We start from the raw sequence: 20720 nt of genomic DNA, 5'->3' as shown, positions 1-20720 counted from the left end.
GGCTAGTCCAGCGGAGTTGATGGCGTAGGAGCATTGCTTCAATGCTGGTGGTCTTTGCTTCTTCCAGTACGCTGACATTTGTCTGCCTGTCTTCCCAAGAGATTTGCAGGATTTTCCTGAGGCAACGCTGATGGAAACGCTCCAGGAGTTTGGTGTGACGTCTGTACACAGTCCACGTTTCGTAGGTGTAGAGCAGGGTTGGGAGGACAATGGCTTTATAAACAAGCACCTTGGTATCTCTACGGATGTCAAACACTCTCTGCTTCATTCGGAAAAATGCTGCACTCGCAGAACTCAGGCAGTGTTGTATTTCAGTGTCGATGTTGACTTTTGTGGAGAGGTGGCTGCCAAGGTAGCAGAAATGGTCAACGTTTTCTAATGTTACACCGTTAAGCTGTATTCCTGGCTTTGCAGAGGGATTAGCTGGTGCCTGTTGGAAGAGCACTTTGGTTTTCTCGATGTTCAGTGAGAGGCCGAGCTTCTCGTATGCTTCTGCGAAGGTGTTTAGAGTGGCTTGTAGGTCTTCTTCTAAATGCGCACAGACTACGTTGTCATCAGCATATTGGAGGGAGACACTATGATGTAAAGGTTGAGTGTTTCATTCAGAAGACTAGGGTTTGAATCCCATCTCCATTATGGAAACCACTTGGTGTCCTGGACCAGTCACAGTATTTCTGCTTCAAAGGAAAGCAATGGCCAACCTGCTTCGAATAAAGTAAATTTTAGGGCCACCGTGAGCTGAAAATCTTTAGAAGCTATATTATGGTGGCACATAACAATAACAAAGAGACATAGGATGGGTTATTTGCCCAGTACTTTCTCCCTGAGATGGCTTCCACGTTTCTTTTAATGTTTTTACTAATGCTTAGTATGAAGGACGTTCATGGAATTACAAATATAGGGTCACCGAACTAACAAGAATTTATATTTCCCACAATGTCTTAACATAATATAATCCTCAGGACATTCTGGAACCATTTTACATGGAAGCACCATTTCAGTTTCTCATAACTTCCCCCAAATGGCACTTTAGCCAAGGAAGTTGTGTGTGTGTGTGTGTGTGTGTGTGTGTGTGTGTGTGTGTGTATGTTTGTGTCAACCATATATAATTTGAGTGACGAGGGAAAAGCACCAGGCAGCATTGAAGTGAAAGCACCCTCAACCTGGAACTGTCATTGTGCAAATATCTGTATGTCTACATACAGAGGAAACTACAGCTAGATTTTCCTCAGGCAGATTGCCTATACAAGCAACATCATTAAAAGCAGCCTGAAGTGCAGAATGGATCTTTGGATTGGGGGAAATGAACAAAATGACCTCTGAATCACACCCCATATTTATATTTTCCTTTTCAACTAGGTGTTCCACCTGCTGCTTCCTCCTTTCAGTCAAACCCTGCCCAAGAGGTAGACATGGGCAAGGATCAAGTTGCTTCCCGCTTTCTCTCTGGACATGAGAGTGGGTTCTACATAGCTTATTGAGGCATGAAACAAAGCTCTTAAGCTGCTGCCCCAAGATAATGTGCTGATAATTTTATAGCAGGATATATGGACAGAGCAGACTACTGATGCTGGCCACCTCCTGTGCATTGGCTGAGGCAAAAAAATTTTTTTCTAAGCTTTTAAAAAAGGCTTTAATGCGATCACTACAGGCTCTGAGGAACAGCTGTAATTTATTATCAATTACTGAAATATTATGCACAATAATCTTTATCGCTTTCTGAGCCTATCAGGCAACCGCAAATGTATCAGTATCTTTAGTATCTGGAGATTTTAAGGAAATAGCAAAATAAATATGCTTTATCCTTATCAGCATTTGGGTCTCTATAAATATTATCTTTAAACTATAAATGTTATGTTTAAACATGGGTAGTAAAAGGAGGAGAGATGGGGCAAATACTATTATAAGCTTATTTGTTAACAATATCAGACCAAAAGAAAGTATCCTTGTCCACTTAAAAAAGTATGAATGCAATAAATGGCAGGATTCAAGGCTTCGGTGGGATTTTTTAAAAAGCAGATATTTCTAAGACCCCATCCCAATTTATTTGGTTTCATCTGAAAAATATCCCACATGTATCACATAATGGGTAGTGTAATATATTGAACTTTAATTTTGTGCCAAGCAGAAGCAGAGTTCATGCCATGCCAGATTCTGGCTAGTTATTTAGGCTGCACTTTGTCAATTACTGTCTCATCTTACTAAAATGCCAAACAGCCATGTACGAGTAGTACATTAATTTGTGCAGTTTATATACTCACATAATACTAATGCACTTGTGCCTAAAATTCTGTGATGGAAATGTAATATTCACTAAAACCTATATTATTATTGACCTCCACCGCTGACTCCCAGTTTATCAACAAGTGAAATACATATGCTGAGATGGTTTATCAAAGACATTTTCACTAATATTCATCACTCAACTGATTTGATTGACATTCTAGTCCTTCTATTTATTTTGCAAGACTGCTGCATCCTCTGTTCAGCTTCTGCATTTGGATTTTCAATGCACTTATCCTTGTGGAACCTGATCCTGATCCAGTAAATCTAGTGATATTGATGGAATTGAAATTTACATCAAGTGACAACTTCAACATTGAGCAATGCAAAATACCCATACAATTTGATTGCTCTCTTACTCTATTTTTATACTGTGTTTTTTCTTCAGCTGGACTCCTAACACATCACAGTGACATGTACAACTTGAGACATGGTGGAGTGACTCATTGTTACTTAAATTCAGGCAGAAGAACAAGGAATCATTCATTTCTTCCATCAAAATGCTGTTATTTGTCTTTCCAGTTACAATGCACAGCCCTTAGTTCCATTTGTTTCTGTTCTAGGGTTGATGCTTCAATCACTCTTTCTTTTTAGTGAATCATGGCCAGACATCGGAAAAGTTACTTTTTGAACTCAAGTTCCCAGAATCCCCTAGCCAACATGGCCATATGGGGATTCGTTTGAGTTAGAGCCCTGAAATGTAACATTTCCGAGATCTGCAATCTTATCAGGCATCCTCCTCTCCCCCTGGTAATTTTACGGCAGGGAGAGGAAAGCTGTGGATCTACTTGAGTTGCCCCGTGAACTGTGTGCCTACCCCCCTCCTTCTTGTGTGATGGGAATGGAAGGGTAGAGCAATTTCTTCCCCTCATAAAACCGTGTTGCTTCTTCTCATCAGAAGGAAGCATAAAATTGCACTAAAAAGAAAGAAAATAACGCAAAGCCTACCTATATTACAAGTGCTGCCTATGATGACCAAATTTCCCCTGATCCACGCTTCTTTCTTCATGATGCAGGGGCTTTGCGGAAGTGGTGTGATCACGGCCTGTGTCATCTGACAGGCAGCATGTGAGGCCATAAAATAAGGTTAAAAAAGTGGAGCCCAGCATTATTTTTCTTTAAAAAACCCTGTCTGATGAGATCCCTGATCTGTCTTCTGAGAGACTATCACTGGTTAATTTTCAACATGCCAGCAAGACACATAGAAAAATATCCTAAACCAAGGCAAGTTCTTTTCTTTACTGCTGATTTAACGATTTGGGGAATAAACCTGACTGTTTATTAAAATATTCAGCAGTAAAGTTTAACAATGGACAGTAAAAAAAAAATCCTCCTTCTGATTATTGAAAACTGTACAACAGTGGGATGGATAACGACTTCTGCTTGATCCCCATGTCATAAAGATAGGATGTGCAAATGTCAGCATGGAGGAGTTTTTGAAGAACTGTTTCCAGATAGATGAGACAGGTTGCTAACTCCCAAAGTTCTCAGACTCCCTTGAAATGTGAAAATGTTATCTGCAATGTTGCCAGTGCTTAATTTGTCCCAGAATATTAAGTGCTGCTGGCTGTTAACTCTTCATACTACATCAGAGGTTGGAACAAGTGTGGTCTCTGGGCCATATGTGCCCCACCAAATCCATTACTGTGGCACCCAGGTTTCTGCGGCTCATTACCACCATAGTTTGGAGTCCCCAGAGTACAAGGTAATGCTTGTTGCAGCATGCTGGATGCAAGGCATAATTTGCTTTGGCTACCAAAATGCTCTTTCCTCCTTCTCTCCTCCATCTATTTGTCCTTTTTCGGTTCATGTTCTCTTGATGGTTTCTACACCCTCATCTCTGTGCATCTTTCCTCCATTTGACTTCTAGGTACTGCACAATTCATTCACAAGCTGCAACAGTTTGGATAGGTTGATCTCCCATTCTTCTCTGCAACCATAGCAATTGTCCATGATGTTGAGAATAAGGTGATGTAGCCCAAAACATATGGAGGGCCTGTCATGAACACAAGGCTCGAGGTACAAAGTCTGGGCTCACCAGTTGATTCTAGGAAGAACCCTTTATCTAGTGAACAGCATTTGAAGTTAGTTTATTCAATGTGGCTGAAAGACTGGGCTGACATACCAATCTGGCTGAAATAATACAGTGTTGATTTGTGCCTGTCATGCCATGCTTAGCAATCACAGAAACCTGGAAATGAAAAGCTAATGATCTTAAATTGTTGAAATGAGACCTTTGTGTACTTTTCCTCTGTTCTAAACCCCAAGTAGAAAGTAAGGAAAGCCACCCTTTCTGTTATCTAAAAAACAGTTTTTATCACACGTGCCACACCAAGAACATCTTAGAAGATTCTACTCAGGGGTGTGGCTATTATAGAGCAAAATGACATTTTCTTTCAGTCATCAAATGTCTAGTATTGCATTTATTTAAATTGGCAGTTGAGCATTTAAAATATTGTTTAGACATCCAAGGAAAAGGGACAGATAAAAATACAGAGAAAATGTGAACAAAAAAAAACATAAGAGTTATAGTTGTGAATAAATTTGAGTAACTCACTCTCTGCATTGTTATTAATTTGGAGCAAGAAGGAAAAATTGGGTTGGGGAAGAGTGTCCTAATTCTTATTTGGGGATAATGTCATCGTTGTATAACTACACCTAATTTCATCTCAAAACTATAAGTTACTTCCAATTTTGGAAGAAAAACAATTTCCTTCAGGCCTAAAAAATTGGATGGATGATTTCCTCCATGGTCTCTATACAGCACAGGAGGCCCCATTTCAGTTAAAAATAAATAAATGAAATTTATAAATAAGGACTACATGGGTTACGGACACAATAGGTGCCTGTGCACACTTCCTCTTTGTCCACACCAGCTTTAAGGGGGCGCTTTGTTTAGATTTGGTTGAGTATCATATTTAAACAAGTTCAAAGGCAATGAACACTGAAATCTTGTGTTCATATACCTTAGTAGAATCCTCATTAATCTCAGTGAGATTTGTTTCTGACTAGACACATATTGTAGGATTGAACTGCATGTGTAGCTTTGCTCACATGCTGAATCAAAATCTGTTTCTCTGTCTGTCCCTTTGCCCCCAAATTTTCTGGATACAGTGCTTTAACACCACATCATGAAGACAAGAGGTTACCACAAGATGCTTGAGTTTTTTTTGGTACTGCTTTTAAGGTAGGAAATATAGAATATACTGTAGTTAGCAAGTGTAACATGTAGCTACTAGACATGTGTGATCCATAAAAATGGTTCTAAACAGTGTTCAAAAGTAGGGGGTGCTGGTGCCTCATTTCTAAAGTTTTTTTCTGAATTTTTGGGGTAAAAACTTTGGAACTTAATGAAACTTACTAATCTTTGTAAGTACTTCATTAATGGTGATCGCAATAGTGCAATAGGGAAAACATCATTGTTAGTGGAGAAACTTCAGAGGCTTCTCTCTCCCTCATCTTTGTGCTATAATGATGAAACTTGCTGCAGTGGTACAACACATTCCCCACTTTTAGCCCACAAAATTTCAGAATGTTTAGGGATCCCTAATTTTTAGGGAATTTTAAAAGTTTTTAAAAAACAACATTTATAAGAACTACAAGAGCTAGCTCCTTGAATTTTCTATCCAATGACACAAGATAACAGGATAATTCCCTCCAACTTTCAGAAATACTAATCCATCTACTGATTTTAGAGAATTTTTTAATGTTTTCAGAAAAATGAACTGTTTAGGGAGAGGGATAATTTCCTGTCTGCTCTTCTGATTGGCACATTCTCATTCTGATGCACACTGGGAAATTTTGATTAAAGCAGGTATTTGGCTCCCCACTTCCCAAAGCACAACTACTATGCAACTACTATTGGGGAAACTTCAGGGGCTCCTATCTCCTCATTTTTAAAGCTATTCTGTCAAAGCTTGCTACAATGGTAGAACACATTTACCACTCTTTGCACATCAAGTTCCATGACGTTTCACTTATCCACAGAATTTTGGGGAAATTTTAAAGTTTTTAAAAACAACCTTTTAAAAAATTACAAGGGCTATCTCCTTGAAATTTTTATCAAATGACACAAGATAGCAGGGGATCATTCCCCTTAACTTTCAGAAATACTAATACATCAACTGATTTTAGGGATTTTGAAAAGTTTTCAGAAAAACGAACTGTTTAGGGAGAGGGATAACTTCCGTTCTCCTCTCCTGATTTGTGCATCTTCATTCTGATGCATACTGGGAAATGTAGTTTAAAACAGAAGTCTGTTCTGTGTGTTCCCAAAACACAATTCTCCCTGTTTTCATGTGAAAAGCAAGCCATCATGAAGTCTTCAAGCAGAGAAGCCATTAAATACAGGGAGAGGAATGGCAAAGGAGGTCAGGTATGGTAGTTTTAGCTTCTTATGCTTTCTTTCACTAGTAACAGCTTGCTTTCATGCCCTGCACTAAATGAAACTGACTGGGAGCCTTCCAAGCTTTACAAAACACAAACAAAAAAGTTTTGGGAGGGTCAGCTTTGATTATTACCTTTTTGGAGTGGGCCATGCTAATGCTTAGAAAAGACTTTCGACTTACAAAACTTCCAAATTCTTCTGATTTCTGATTTTTACAAGTCATTTGCACACATCTAGTAGCTACCACCTATCCTATGTGCTATCCATTCTAGTGCATTTTAGGTTGGATCTACACTGCCATATAATCCAGTTTCTGAATCTAGGTTATCTGTTTTGAACTAGATTATATGGCAGTGTTGACTCATATAATATAGTTCAAAGCAGATAATATGGATTCAGAAACTGAATTATATGGCAGTGTTGCTGCTCTGTCGCATAGTCGTTTCCGACTTCGTGACCTCATGGACCAGTCCATGCCAGAGCTCCCTATCGGCCATCGCCACTCCCAGTTCCTTCAAGGTCAAGCCAGTCATTTCAAGGATACTGTCTGTCCATCTCGCTCTTGGCCTCTCTTCCTTTTTCCTTCCATTTTCCCCAGCATCATGATCTTTTCCAAGCTTTCCTGTCTTCTCATGATGTGGCCAAAATACTTCAACTTTGTCTCTAATATCCTTCGCTCCAGTGAGCAGCCGGGCATTATTTCCTGGATGATGGACTGGTTGGATCTTCTATATGGCAATGTAGATGGGGCCTTATAGTTAACAACCGATAAGAAGGGTGAAAAGTAGACCTGAGGGTGTCATTCAACACTGAATACACGGACAAAAGAAAAGTATCACTAGGCCATTGTGGTCCTCATTATGGCAAAATGTATTGCATTTATGTTTAAGGAGGATGAATTATTTCTCAGTTTGCAGGTACAAATATTTCTTAACATATGCAAATTGCAAACAAATATTCTTTTTTGGGGGGGGATAAACATCTTTCTTGCATTCAGTTTATTAGTAAATATCATTCTTTCCTCAGGATTCAATTGATAATGTAGGACAGATTATGTGGGCCAAATGAGATATGACCATGTACAAACATATTAGTGGTTTTTGTGGCTTCTTCACTCATACATACCATGGTGCTAGGTGAGTGAACTCTGTATTTGTACAATAAACTTTATAAACAGATGGGCGGAGCTGAACCCTTCTCTGCAACTTCATTATCTCATGTTCCTCAGTAGCTGAATACATTTTATTTTCTCCTAGCTTGATTCATAATACCAGAAACTTGGTTTGAGTTTCTGTCATAGACAGTATATATCTCAAATGAAAGCAATCCCATTCTTGAAAAAGATAACTTTTCCTGCCCAATGCAGTCCACTTGTCATCAGGTCTAGGCCCCAAATATTTGAAGCACCCAGTCTAAAATCTGTAAAGGGAAGTTTATTGGGTTATACTTGTCTTGATGGTTTCTTTCTTTGTTTATCTGATTTTGCTGAATGATATACAGCAGTGGTTCCCAAACTTATTTGGCCTACTGCCCCCTTTCCAGAAAAAATATTACTCAGCGCCCTGGAAATTATTTTTTTAAAAATTTAATAGCAATTAAACAGAAAGATATATGTACCTGTGGCCATCACTGCTCCCCTGGATTGCTGCAGCGCCCACCAGGGGGCAGTAGCACCCACTTTGGGAATCACTGATATACAGTATCTAGGGGATAAATTAATTCCCTAAAGGTACCAGATCCCACCAGATCTTGGAAGCTAAGCAGGATCAGGTCTGGTTGGTACTTGGATAGGAGATTTTCTATTAATACCAGGAGCTGTAGGGTATATTTCAGAAGAAGAAACTGCTGAAAATACCTCTGACTATTCCTTGTCTCAGAAAACCATATAAAATTCATGGGGTTGCCATAAACTGACAGACAACTTGAAGACATACAAACATATATACACACAGAAAACTATTTATAATCATTCACATTGACACACATTATATAAAGAGAGACGTGGGAGGTAAGGGAGAGAAATCTGCCTGAACAGCAACAAAGAACTGGAAAAAGCTTGCCCAATGCCACTGTTAAGTCTTCAAGAATCATCATTCTGTCGATTAGCAATGTGTGCCTGAAGCTTCCCTATTTCTAGATGCTAATGTATTGATTGTGCTAGCAGCACACCTCACATTGTATTATTTATAAGAAACGATATTCCCTCTTCCCTTGACAGTGTTGTCTGGCTGTAGAAATGGGCTCAGCACGGAAGGTACTAAAACAATTTGGGTTATGTTTCCATAGTTACCTTGCCGTTAAATGTGCTTTGCTCCATTTTAGAAGAGGCTGGCATGCATATGTGCAAACATGCCTCTACAAATGAAGTATTTTCAAGCTAATCCCTGGCCTGCCTATTACTACCTAATTTGGATACAATTTGTATATTTATGAATGGGAGAGGCTGCATAAGTGAAAGCTGCACTTTTGCCTGAGGTGTGTCTCTCTATGTTCGCATCTGCTTGCAAGGCTGGATAGACGGGGCAAGGAGCAAAGGCATCTTGGCAATTCTCCCCCACCTTTCTAGTTTGTATGCTTCAGTCAGCATTTATAATATTAAAGAGTTTTTACAGTTTTCTCTTAAAATGTGTGTGGGGGGAGAACACGTCTGAAGTAATATGGTGTCCCCTAGTGGCAACTGCTCTATTTGCAATGTGAAATCCTTACGACTTAAACAGCATTGAAAGGAGAAGCAAAAGCCGCACCCTGTCTTTTCTAGAAGCATTCCCAATTTGTAATTACGTATTATTGTGCAAAATTTTATTTTGGTATGTAGATTATTACTACAGTCTTCTGGTTTAGGAGGAAACATCCTGGGCATATAGATAAATTTGTTGGTTGTGTAGAGATAACACACACACATGCTTCAAAGTGTTTTATTTTATGGCCAACACTGGGCCATTGGAAATAGGTACTTACAAGTACTTAGCTGTGATACATTTCATGGCTTGCATTTTTCCTTCTTGTGGAAGCTACTTGAGTAAGGAAGAGAGGTTTCAGGCTCCCTTATCCCTAAGTTTTTGGATCAAGACAAAATAGACAAAACTACTCTCCTCCACTTGAAAAAATACAAGAGGTGTCAGGGTGCTGGGCAGTGAAGGGATGTAGCATTTCCCCTGTGTCATGGTTTTCTCTATGTATTGTGTAGCCTGCAGGCTGCATACAACCTGCAGGGTATCCCACATGGCTAATGGTTTGCCTAGATACCTCCTCAGCACACATCAGCCAATTTTTTTTACCAAAGAAAGTGCTATTGGACCTCTTTTAATCTATAAATACTGTTTATCTTTTGCTGAAACAGCAAATCAAAAGCTGGTCTGAAGTGACATCTGGTTGCTGTAAATGCCACTTCTGGTCACTGCTGATCTGATGGTTCAGGCTGCAGAGGATCAAAATGTGCCCAAAATTGCCCTACAACCTGGTGTATACTTTAATGCCTTTGCATACTTTGTCGTGGGTATTGGTTGCCCTCTTATTGCTCCTTGAGTTGGATCCACATATAGTTATGCTCGGAGGAGACCCATCTACATTGACAGGTGCCCCACTGATTTTAATGGGTCTACCTTGAGAGGAAAAGTCTGGATCCACCCCAATGTCCAGTATGAGAGTGTGAACTCAGGGGGTCCTGCCTCCAAGAATCCTTTTTCCTTGTTATCACTCCAGAGGGAATTGGAGGGCACAGTCTCTCTTCACCTCTGAGGCACAGCTTATATTGGTTAAATAAAATCAGCCTGATACAGCTAATATTCTTGCTCCTGCTCAGAACTAGTGTGTTGCATTGCCCTCCCGCAATGTGCATATTGGCTGTGCAGTGGAACACTCCTTTTACTGCTTTACGGATTTACAGAATGTATTAAAAAGGAGCCCAAAGCTGAAATATTCATCAGGATCTGTGCTCAGGATTAAGGAGATTTTTATTTTATTTTAATCAGTTTGATGTTTTACAACAAAAATTCAAATAGAAGCTTAAAAGCTTAAACGGGATGTGCCAGCACAGAATGGTTTCCTCACACAATTATCAGACTCTTGCCCTGCAGAGCAGAGCTTGTCATTCTTGAGAGCCACATGGGATTTGTTCAGGAACAGCCGTGTTCTTGTTGCCAAAAAAATGGACTTTAGCAGCCCCAGACAAGTAGCCACCAGGTATTTGAAAATGGTCAGGACCTTTGCTAATGTGAGGTGACGTTGCTGTTTAAATATAGAAGACATTATAGGAGCCTATCAACAGAGCTCAGTGGGTCTCATTCAAAATTTGGAAATAGTACTTTTGGACTACAGCTCCCAGAATTGCCTGGGGGAGGTTAGGGAATTTATTACTTTTAAAGAAAGCAATGGTTGGATTTGGTAGGTTTGTACCAACTATGTATTTGTATGAATTTTATATGTTGTATGCCAGGCTAGATTATTGTAACACGCTCTATGTGGGGTTGCCCCAGAAGAGTGTTCAGAAACTTCAACTGGTTCAAAGGTCAGCTGCTAGACTGCTCGTGGGAGCGGGATATAGAGAAAGAACCACCCCGCTCCTGAAGTAGCTACACTGGCTTCCGGTTTGTTTCCAGGTGCAAATCAAGGTGCTGGCTTTGGCCTACAAAGCCCTATAACGGTTCTGGCCCAGCCTACTTGAGGGACCGTATCTCCTTCTACCAACCCACTCAAGCCCTGAGATCTGCAAGAGAGGAATGTAATCAATAGAATGTGTCGTATTGGGTAAAAAACTATATGTCATTGTATGTATGCAGTTATGACAATGTTACAAATTACTTAGTTTTTAAAAATGTATTTTATTTGGTTAGACATATCTATTTCCTCATATTGTATTTAATATCAAGCCTCAGGTGTAGATGAAGAGATCACATCATTATGGGGTGAGATCAGAACAAAATGGGATCTAGAAAAGGACAATTTAATTTAATAAGTCATCGCAGAATTTAAAATAAATGTTCATGCATTTATGTTAAGTTCTTTAATGTGTTATTTCCTGTGAATATCAAAACATTATTGCTGTCCTGGGTAGTAGCTTCCATATTAATGGGGACAGAAGCCTTTCTCTAAAATTTCAGGGACAGAGTTCTGAACCTTGCATCATTCTTTAAAAGCTTTGACTAAAACTTATGGATTCACTGCCCTTCTGACAATGAAGCCAAGCTACTGTTTTGAACTAACACTTCCCGAATCTCTGGGCCAGCAAGGCCAAATGTAGTCCAGAAAACTAACTGCTAATGAGGGTGTTTGTGTCTGTGAATGTATATGAAATGTTAAGATGCAGATTTTCATCCTATGCTCTTGGAGCAATGATATCTAGTTTATTATCTCTCATTCACCCCAACTTAGATTGAGAATTCAGATGCCATGAGCAATTCAGGGGAAACAACATCTGTGTCTCAAAACTTTCAAGGCGCAACCTGCTGTGGTGAAGCACTCAATAGTCCTTCTGCCCTGAGGTCATAGCACCGAGGAGTCTCTGGAATTAGACCTACCTCACGCATTGTGATTGAAAACCTCAAACCAGCTGAGAAGCATTGCCTGGAAATAACTTGTTGGTAAGTGGACAGAACTCTGTAAATCCCGCTTACGACTCAGCATCTGCCAGCAGCCACAGTCAGCTGCTCTGCTTCAATGCCTCCGCATCTCAATGAGTCCTTTCACTCCTCTGCGGCTGTCTTGGTTTTTCTTGGTCACTCTTCGTCACTCTTGACTGCGTCTTGTCTCTCTTCATCAGTCTTCATAGTGTTCAGACTTGCTGTCTTGGTCCCTCTTTTTCTTATTCTCTCCTGCCATCATGTCCCAAGCGGAGGAACTTTCAAACTCAATAAACTGCCTAATATTCTACTTTCTCTACCATTGTCTTCAAGAGGTTATGATATAGATGGTGGTTGACAGGGGAATATCAGAAAGTCCCAAGAGAAAAAAAAACATATCATATAGAAAATGGCATTTTTAAAAAGAAAATAATATGTGATTCTCTTGAGGAGAGCCTATTGCAGTGAACCCAAAGCACCTTACTAGGAGGGCACCGTTAGTGCCCTTGAAAGTATTTGCACATTGCACTGTAAGCTTATGATCAAAGGGTGTGGGGAGGGATGTAATAGAGGGCAGAGCCATTAACACAATTAGACCTATATCCATTTCTTCATCACAAGGGTTCACTTTATTAGTAACCCCTCTTAATTCTATGTCCTTTTATTTCTTTGTCACAGTAGCTTAAAAACTGGAGAGTCAGGAAGAGTCCATGAATACTGAGTATTATGCCTGAAATGAGAGGTTACTGACCTGTCATTTTTGTTCATTTTAAAGTCACAATTACTATGCTGTATTGAAAAACAGTAGCAAAGCCAAATGCTAGAAGCTCAATGGATTCTCCTGTGTGCCTTGTGGAACTGGCAAATCTGCTGTGGGGAATTAACCAAATAATTACCCATACCAGATTTGTAGGTTTTGCTGTTTAGCTACCAGGTTTTGCTGTTCAACTCCCAGACCCAAAGTGAAGGACTTGTAGGAACTGTAGTCCAAAAGGTCTAGAGAATGGCTGAAATCTTCACGGATGGTTGCCAGTGGATTTTGGAGTGGGACAAGTGGCTTTAAACTTTTCACCACCTTCCTTCATTCCACCTATATTTATTTATTAATTTATTTATTTTCTCCCAAGTAGAAAACAACTACATCAGCAATTAGATCTAGTGAATGCTCTTTATAATGTCTTTGAACACTAGATGAGATATGCCTGAAACCCTGAGCTGACAACTAAAATGTGCTTATGCTGAGTTCTCCTGAAAGGCATAGCCACCCTACACCATCTTTAAATCCCTACACTAGTATCCTATCCTCAATGCTCTGGTAGGTGATCGGAAAAATCAGAAAGCATCAGATAAATTCATGAATAAAGAGACAAGTGGATTTTCTGTCTTCTATCAGGTAATCAAACTACTGAAGACTGGGGAATACCGACAAGCAAAAAAGAAAGAAAGAAAGAAAGAAAGAAAGAAAGAAAGAAAGAAAGAAAGAAAGAAAGAAAGAAAGAAAGAAAGAAAGACAGAAGGAAAGAAGGAAAGAAAGAAAGAAAGAAAGAAAGAAAGAAAGAAAGAAAGAAAGAAAGAAAGAAAGAAAGAAAGAAAGAAAGAAAGAGGTGGTATCCATCCAATGTTCTGATAGGGGGTTCTAGATTTCAGAATCAGCAAAGGGACAATAGCAGAGATTCATTCGTAAGCAGGAGAATGCTGGACATAACAGCATAATGGCAGAAGAGCAATTGTCTTGGGGAGGGATATACCAAGTGCTAAAAAGATAAAAGGTGGACAGAGCAGGAGATTTTGAAGAAGGAGCTACTAGTTTGTGCTGCATTCAGGATAGGATACTAGTGTAGGGATTTAAAGATGGCGTAGGGTGGCTATGCCTTTCAGGAGAACTCAGCATAAGCACATTGAATGGTATCACACAACTTGGAGAGGGTTTCTTAGCACAGACAGCAGACTATGAGCATGACATCTCAGGGGATAAAACTTGAGATCATTCGCTTTCTTAATATCTTCTTAGAACTTAGATTCTTCTTGATCTTGATCAAGTATATCTTGCCCCAACGTTACATACTGTGCCCTTTCAGTCTACTAATGTATCTACAGAGCTTTAATGGAAAGCTCTTGAATAGTTAGTTTTAAAACTAGCATTGTTCTTATTTGGAAACTGTTGTTTACAATGTTTCTGATCTGGAACTCTAACATTTGCTAATATTTTCAACTGGTTCCATTGGGGATTATAAATGCAAAATCAAAGCCAAAATCAAGCCCATCTTTGTCAGCTCTTTTGTTCAGAACATGTTTTTGATTTAGCTGTGTTTGTGAAATATGGTTATGCTTCAATTGCTATTCTTGATTGTCCATTCCTTCGTTTCTTTACTCAGACACTGAGCAAAGCAGCATCTCTTGAACTTCAACTGTGTTTACTTTCTTTTGTTTTAGAACATGTTATTCTTCTGAATATTTTTCAAATTCAAATTGCATGTGCACAAACCACAAAATACAAAGTATTGTTAGTTTGCTTTTGTCTTTGTAATATTTCTCCATAAAACCACATCACATGGATCCATAGATGTTAAATATGTCCTTTCTTTTTCTTTTCCCCCTTTGTATTTAATTGAAGATACAAAGGTTAAATCATTATTAAAATCTTTCACTAATCAAATAGGCATATATTGTCTATGTTCTTTTTGCAAACAAGTAAATATTTTTCTATTTTTATAGTGCTTTGACATGTAACTATATAAGACTTATCTTACCAAAATAATGTGCTGCTGCTGAGTATGAATCGTATTTTAATTTTTGAATCCTGTAATTTTTTGTTGTTTTTTTTTTAAAAAAATAGCCACTTTGAGTCCTGAACTGAGAAAAAATGGAATAGGAATGTTTGCTAGACTTGTGCAGTTCGGCTGAACTGCCATTCATTTCTGCTATCCAAATTTCAGCAGACGTGCAAATCCATTTTGCACATCTCAGAAAAATGGGTGGGCATCCAAAAGCTGATTTTTGGTTTGCAGCCAAAAAATGCACCAAGATCCAGCCCATTGGCACCAATGGGGTGGGGCTCTCTGGGCTCCCTTTCCGATCATTAGGGCTATAGGGGGTGAAAATGGCCACACTTGGAGGGCACATCTACCACTGTTATCCCACCAAATTTCATAATGTTTGGGTGATCCCCTGATTTTTAGGAATTTCTTTTCTTTTTAGAGAGAGTCTATGGGTTCTGTTGGATTGGCAAAACTTCCACAGAAGCCCAATAGTTTTATTATTACAAGCAATAGCAAAATTATTACTATTAAATGAAATTAAGAAGGCCTAGAGCACAGAGAGAAATATAATAAAACAATAGAGAGAACTTGCAATGAGATTGCAAAGGAAAGAAATTATTATGTATTGATGGTAGGTTTAGTTAGGTAGGTTTTTCTGAGAATGAAGCTTTGATGTTTTCTGAAATTATTATCATTATTAATAACAATAATCTTTTCAAAGTACTTTCTGAAAGAGAGGAGGGAGGAGAGAGAAGAGAAAAAGCGAGAGGCTTTAGTAATGGTTAAAGGGTGACTCAAAACTCAGAGCCATCCTAAAAGAAACCCCACAAGTCCCCAAATGTCACAAGAAAATGATCTAGCAAAATCTAGGAAAATCAAAAAATAAAATTAGATTCAATGACCCACGCCAAAAGCTAAAGCTGTGAGCGAGTAGCAAGGCAATTGGACTGAAGCACTTTTCTCTAGAGTCAGGATGCAACTGAGCAATGGAGACACTCACCCCATTAAATAGACACAGCTTGCATAAGACAGCTTTCTTCTATTCTGATTGGCTCAACAGGCAGGGCTCACAGAAAAATCCCGTGTGAGCACGTGACAGCCTCTCCGTGCACCGCATGATCCTGAATAGAACAGAGGTAGCCACAACCGGCAACTGCATGGTTTCAACTTCATTTTAGTACAAAAAAAAAAAACCATGGCGGCAGAGCCTTGCCATTATAGGTATCCGAACAAGCCGAAGGCAAACATCCAAAATGAATTTATACACAAGCCTAATGTTTGTAATGTCATCATCATCACCATTAGAGCTAATGTGGTGTGAGTGTTGGACTAAAATTCCAGGAAACCAAGGTTGAATTTTTTATTCACCCAAACATACCCACTGAGGGACCTTGAACCATTCATGCTCTCTTAGCTTCAGAAAGTGGCAATGACACTTTCTCTGACTTCTTCTGAATACATCTTCTTAAAAAATCTCTAGAACAGCTTTGTCATAAGGCAGACCTGAATTAAAGGCATACAACAGCAAAAATACATTTTATTCAGCTGATAGAAAAACTATCCTCATTTCAAACGGATTCAGGGGGACACCCTTCCTCATCTGTCTTTTCTTCTTAAAGCATTAATTTAGCCAGTCCATCTTTGTTTTATGATGTCTCTTTTCATATGCAACAGTAATGAGGTAACTTTCTTCTAAGCAGACAATTGTTCTTCCCTGCCACATGATTAAGTTGAATTCAGAAACAATCAGTGTGTCCTATTACTGCTACACAAATGAGACAAAACCCAACATACATATGTGGTGGAAATGACAAATGCATAGATCGGAATCCTACCTTAAATCTTATTCTTAGTCATAGATTCATTGGTGTCAGACAAATCTGGAATCTGCTATTGCCAGGGCCTCATTATCCTCAGTCATTCTTCTAAAATAGGGGCAACAGATTCCTGTTTTAGAACCTGATTGTTGTAGGGCTGTATAAAACAGAGTTGTACTAGAGATGTGAAACTTGCTCAGCCACACTATTTTTGTGGTTATTAGAATGTCATCAGCTTTCACATTCTATCTTAGTTCTGTACCATAATTGTAAGACTTTTGTTTTTTCTCCACCATGGACATGTGTGCTTTTAATGCACACACTTGCCACCTTCAAATGTATGATTTTAAAAAAATGTATACATGTTTGTTAGCATTTTTTCCAATGACAAATATATTTCAAATGTCGCATTTTTGATTATGCATATAGTTTTGTGCACATTTTCTGTGAAACAGGCCACAAGCATGTATATTTTAAGAGAAGATGCATTTTAAGCCTTCAAAGGTGTAAACAGGTATTTCCATATTGAGATGGGAACCAAATGATTCCCCTTCCATCCTAAGACAATGTAGGACAACTGAATGTAATGTACTGCAAAAGGATAACAATGAGAGCCATGTTTTATGTTTAATATTACATTGATCCAGTACTTGGGCAATATTGGCACATGTACAACACAGTGCTGATGCATCCTCATTTTCAATTACCATCACGGCAGAGAGAGAGGACTTCTAATTTTGTCCTGAGCATCTTTAATGTAAATCTCATATATGCAATTAATAAATGGGCCACAACTTTTATGCTAGATTGTTATATTGTTCTCTTGTTTTGATATATCAATTTCTGTTTCATGCTCCAAATTACACAAATTTCAGTAAGACCTTTGACAAGGTCCCCCATCACCTCCCTGGAAGCAAACTAGTCAAATGTGGGCTAGGCAATGCTACTATTAAGTGGATCTGTAATTGGTTAAGCGACTGAACCCAAAGGGTGCTCACCAATGGTTCCTCTTCATTCTAGAAAGAAGTGACTTGTGAAGTACCGCAGGGTTCTGTCCTGGGCCCAGTTCTGTTCAACATCTTTATTAACGACTTGGAGGAATGTTTAGAGGACATGCTTATCAGGTTTGTAGATGACACAAGCTGAGAGGGATAGCTAATATTTTGGAGGACAGGATCAAAATTCAAAATGACCTTAACAGATTAGAGAGCTGGACCAAAACTAACAAAATTAATTTCAGCAAGGACAAATGCAAGATACTACACTTAGAAAAAAATGAAATACAAAGATACAGGATGGGGGAAGCCTGGCTTGACAACAGTCCATGTGAAAAAAATCTTGGAGTTAAACATGTTAAACATGAGTCAACAGTGTAATGTGGTGGCTAAAAAAGCCAATGGGATTTTGGGCTGTATTAAAAGAAGTATAGTGTCTAGTTCAAGGGAAGTCATGGTGCCTCTCTATTCTGCTTTGGTTAGACCACATGTGGAATATTGTGTCCAATTCTGGGCACCACAGTTTTAAAGAGATATTGATAAGCTGGAAGGTGTGCAGAGGAAAGTCACTAAAATGGTCAAAGGTCTGGAGACCATACCCTATGAGGAGCATCTTAAAGAGCTTAGCCTGCAAAAGAGAAGGTTGAGGGGAGACACGATAGCCATGTATAATGTGAAAGGTTGTCATAAGGAAGAGGGAGGAGGTTTGTTTTCTGCTGCCCTGGAAACTAAGACTCAAAGAAGTAGGTTCAAATTACAGGAACATTAGGAAGAACTTCCTGATGGTAAGAGTTGCTTAGCATTGGAACTCTCTGCCTCAGTGTGGTGGTGGCTCCTTCTTTGAAGATTTTTAAACAGAGGGTAGATGGCCATTTGTCAGGGGTCCCTTGATGGTGTTTTTCCTGCATGGCATGGGATTGTATTTGATGACCCATGTGGTCTCTTCCAATTCTATGAAATGTAGTAGAAGGGCACCACATATCTGCGACATAGAGATAAAATGAATTTGAATCATTTGGTGCTTGGGGATAGGATTCAGGACATTGGATAGTTCCTTTCACCGTTCTTTAAAAACCTAGAATAGGTTTGACACCCCACTGACCTGCAAACTAGCTCGATCACTCATTATATTGTTGGATTGTTGTTTGGCACAAGAATGTGGCATTTTGGTTATCTTGTCCTTCTCTGGGTGATTTAAATTTATTAAGAGGATTGCATGCATTAACAGCATTTACTAAATGATTTTATTATGGCAAAATCTATGAATAAAGTTTCAGTATTTTAGGGGCTAGGTTCCTGCATTGCTTGCAGGAGGGCTGAAGATAAAACAATTGTCTTCATGTCCAGATGTTAACACTTTATGAAACTCTGCAGGATCTTCATATCCCCCCCCCCTTTCCCCCTGCAACTAAGATCCTGTTGATGCTTCATCAAAACTCTCTGATCTTTTCCTCTAATTCCCATGAAGCCCCTAAACATATGCAGCAGACTCAGCACAGCAAAATGAACCACAGGCAATTCTCCCCCTCCCACCCTCACATAGTTTCTTTTACCAGATGAAATATTTAAATCAATACCACATCAAATTCTCAAGTCATTTTGTTATTTATGTTAATATTTAATTCAATAAAAAGCCTACATTTTAGAATGCTTTCCAATTTATTTTATGCCACAACTGCAACAGTAATTTTTGTATAGCATTGACAGTTTTGCCAAATGTCTTTTTTTAAAGAGATTCTTTTCTTTTGAAGAACTGCTGCTTGTTTTAAGAATGTTTTGCTTTGGTAGGAAGTAATGGGAATTCTTCATTCCAAAGGTCCCTTATCCCTGAAATTGTAATCTGGATACTGTAAGTACTCAAACAGGCAATGCAAATTGAGATGGCTAGATTCACACATCCTAGACTAGACTAGTACAATTATCCTTTAGTTTTGATTATTTTCCAAAATTTGTGATAAACTTCTGGGCGCAAAACTATCTCAAAAATGCAAATCAAAAATGCACATTTTAAAATAAATCACATGTAAAGAAATATATCTTATGACCAAGTTAATGGAAACTACAATTGTGACTACATTATTTTACACCAGAAAATGTGCAGGATATATAAAGAAAAAAGAGTAACTGAGCTTGTGAATAAACACATATGGCAGGACCAGAATTACAAGTTAAGTTATATCTAAAGATACAGAGAAGAATCAACTACCTGAAGGTGTTCCAAACACCGAAACAAGGAATACTACCTGGGATATCTTATTGTAACCTTGATCACCATGTAGAACTCCTCTCTGACACAACCACAATCTCGGATGCCACATACGGTCCTTCAAGATACCTATAAGTGACTTTTTAAATCATCAGACATATTTTGTCAATATATTGGACTATTGTGTTTATTTAGATGAGACAGATGTCTCCTATTTGAAATCTATATGAATATGGACCTTTCTTCAGGATAGAGATAAGTGTACCTTTATATTTTGTATATAAACTATAAACCTGTCATACGATAACACAATTGATGTTCCAAAAGTAACAGTAACATCTTCATGTATCTTAGTTATAGATATGTGTTCCAAATATATAGGACCAGAATTACAGCCATCCCTAATGTAAAACAGGGAACATGAAAGTTTGTGGGTCTTTTTTTAATCCAAAAAATGAGTCAGAAGACAAACATCATCCATAATTTGTTGGATCATCTTGTTTTTTTCTTGGAAAGGCATACCTGTATCAAATTTTGGGAAGCATCATTATACATACTTGCTAGCAAGAACAGTCCAGTCATTAGAAACAAGAATCTAATGATGCTGAGAAACTGCATGGGGATCAGGAGGAAATTTTCATTCCTTTTAACTTTCCACAATATGCATTCTTACATTTCAGTGCATGAAAAATGACTCATAATCTCTTGGTGCCAC

The 20720-nt window shown here is 38.6% G+C and overlaps 1 protein-coding gene across 2 annotated transcripts in view; it reads left to right on the top strand.

Moving 5' to 3' along the window:
- The window catches only part of ephb1 (EPH receptor B1), an 802587-nt gene that overhangs the window by 778016 nt on the left and 3851 nt on the right, over positions 1-20720 (top strand). Inside the window, exon 18 of one of the 2 annotated variants that reach the window (XM_062976500.1) lies at positions 12041-12249. The exons of the other annotated variant lie outside the window; for it this stretch is intronic. The gene's annotated coding sequence lies outside the window, so the exon portion shown is untranslated. The remainder of the gene's footprint in view (positions 1-12040; positions 12250-20720) is intronic. 2 annotated transcript variants of the gene reach the window in all.

This window comes from Anolis carolinensis, chromosome 3 (assembly GCF_035594765.1).
Source record: "Anolis carolinensis isolate JA03-04 chromosome 3, rAnoCar3.1.pri, whole genome shotgun sequence".
NCBI classification, from domain to species: domain Eukaryota; kingdom Metazoa; phylum Chordata; class Lepidosauria; order Squamata; family Dactyloidae; genus Anolis; species Anolis carolinensis.
The sequence above is the reverse complement of the archived record's forward strand: the minus strand, read 5'-3'. Positions and strand labels throughout refer to the sequence as shown.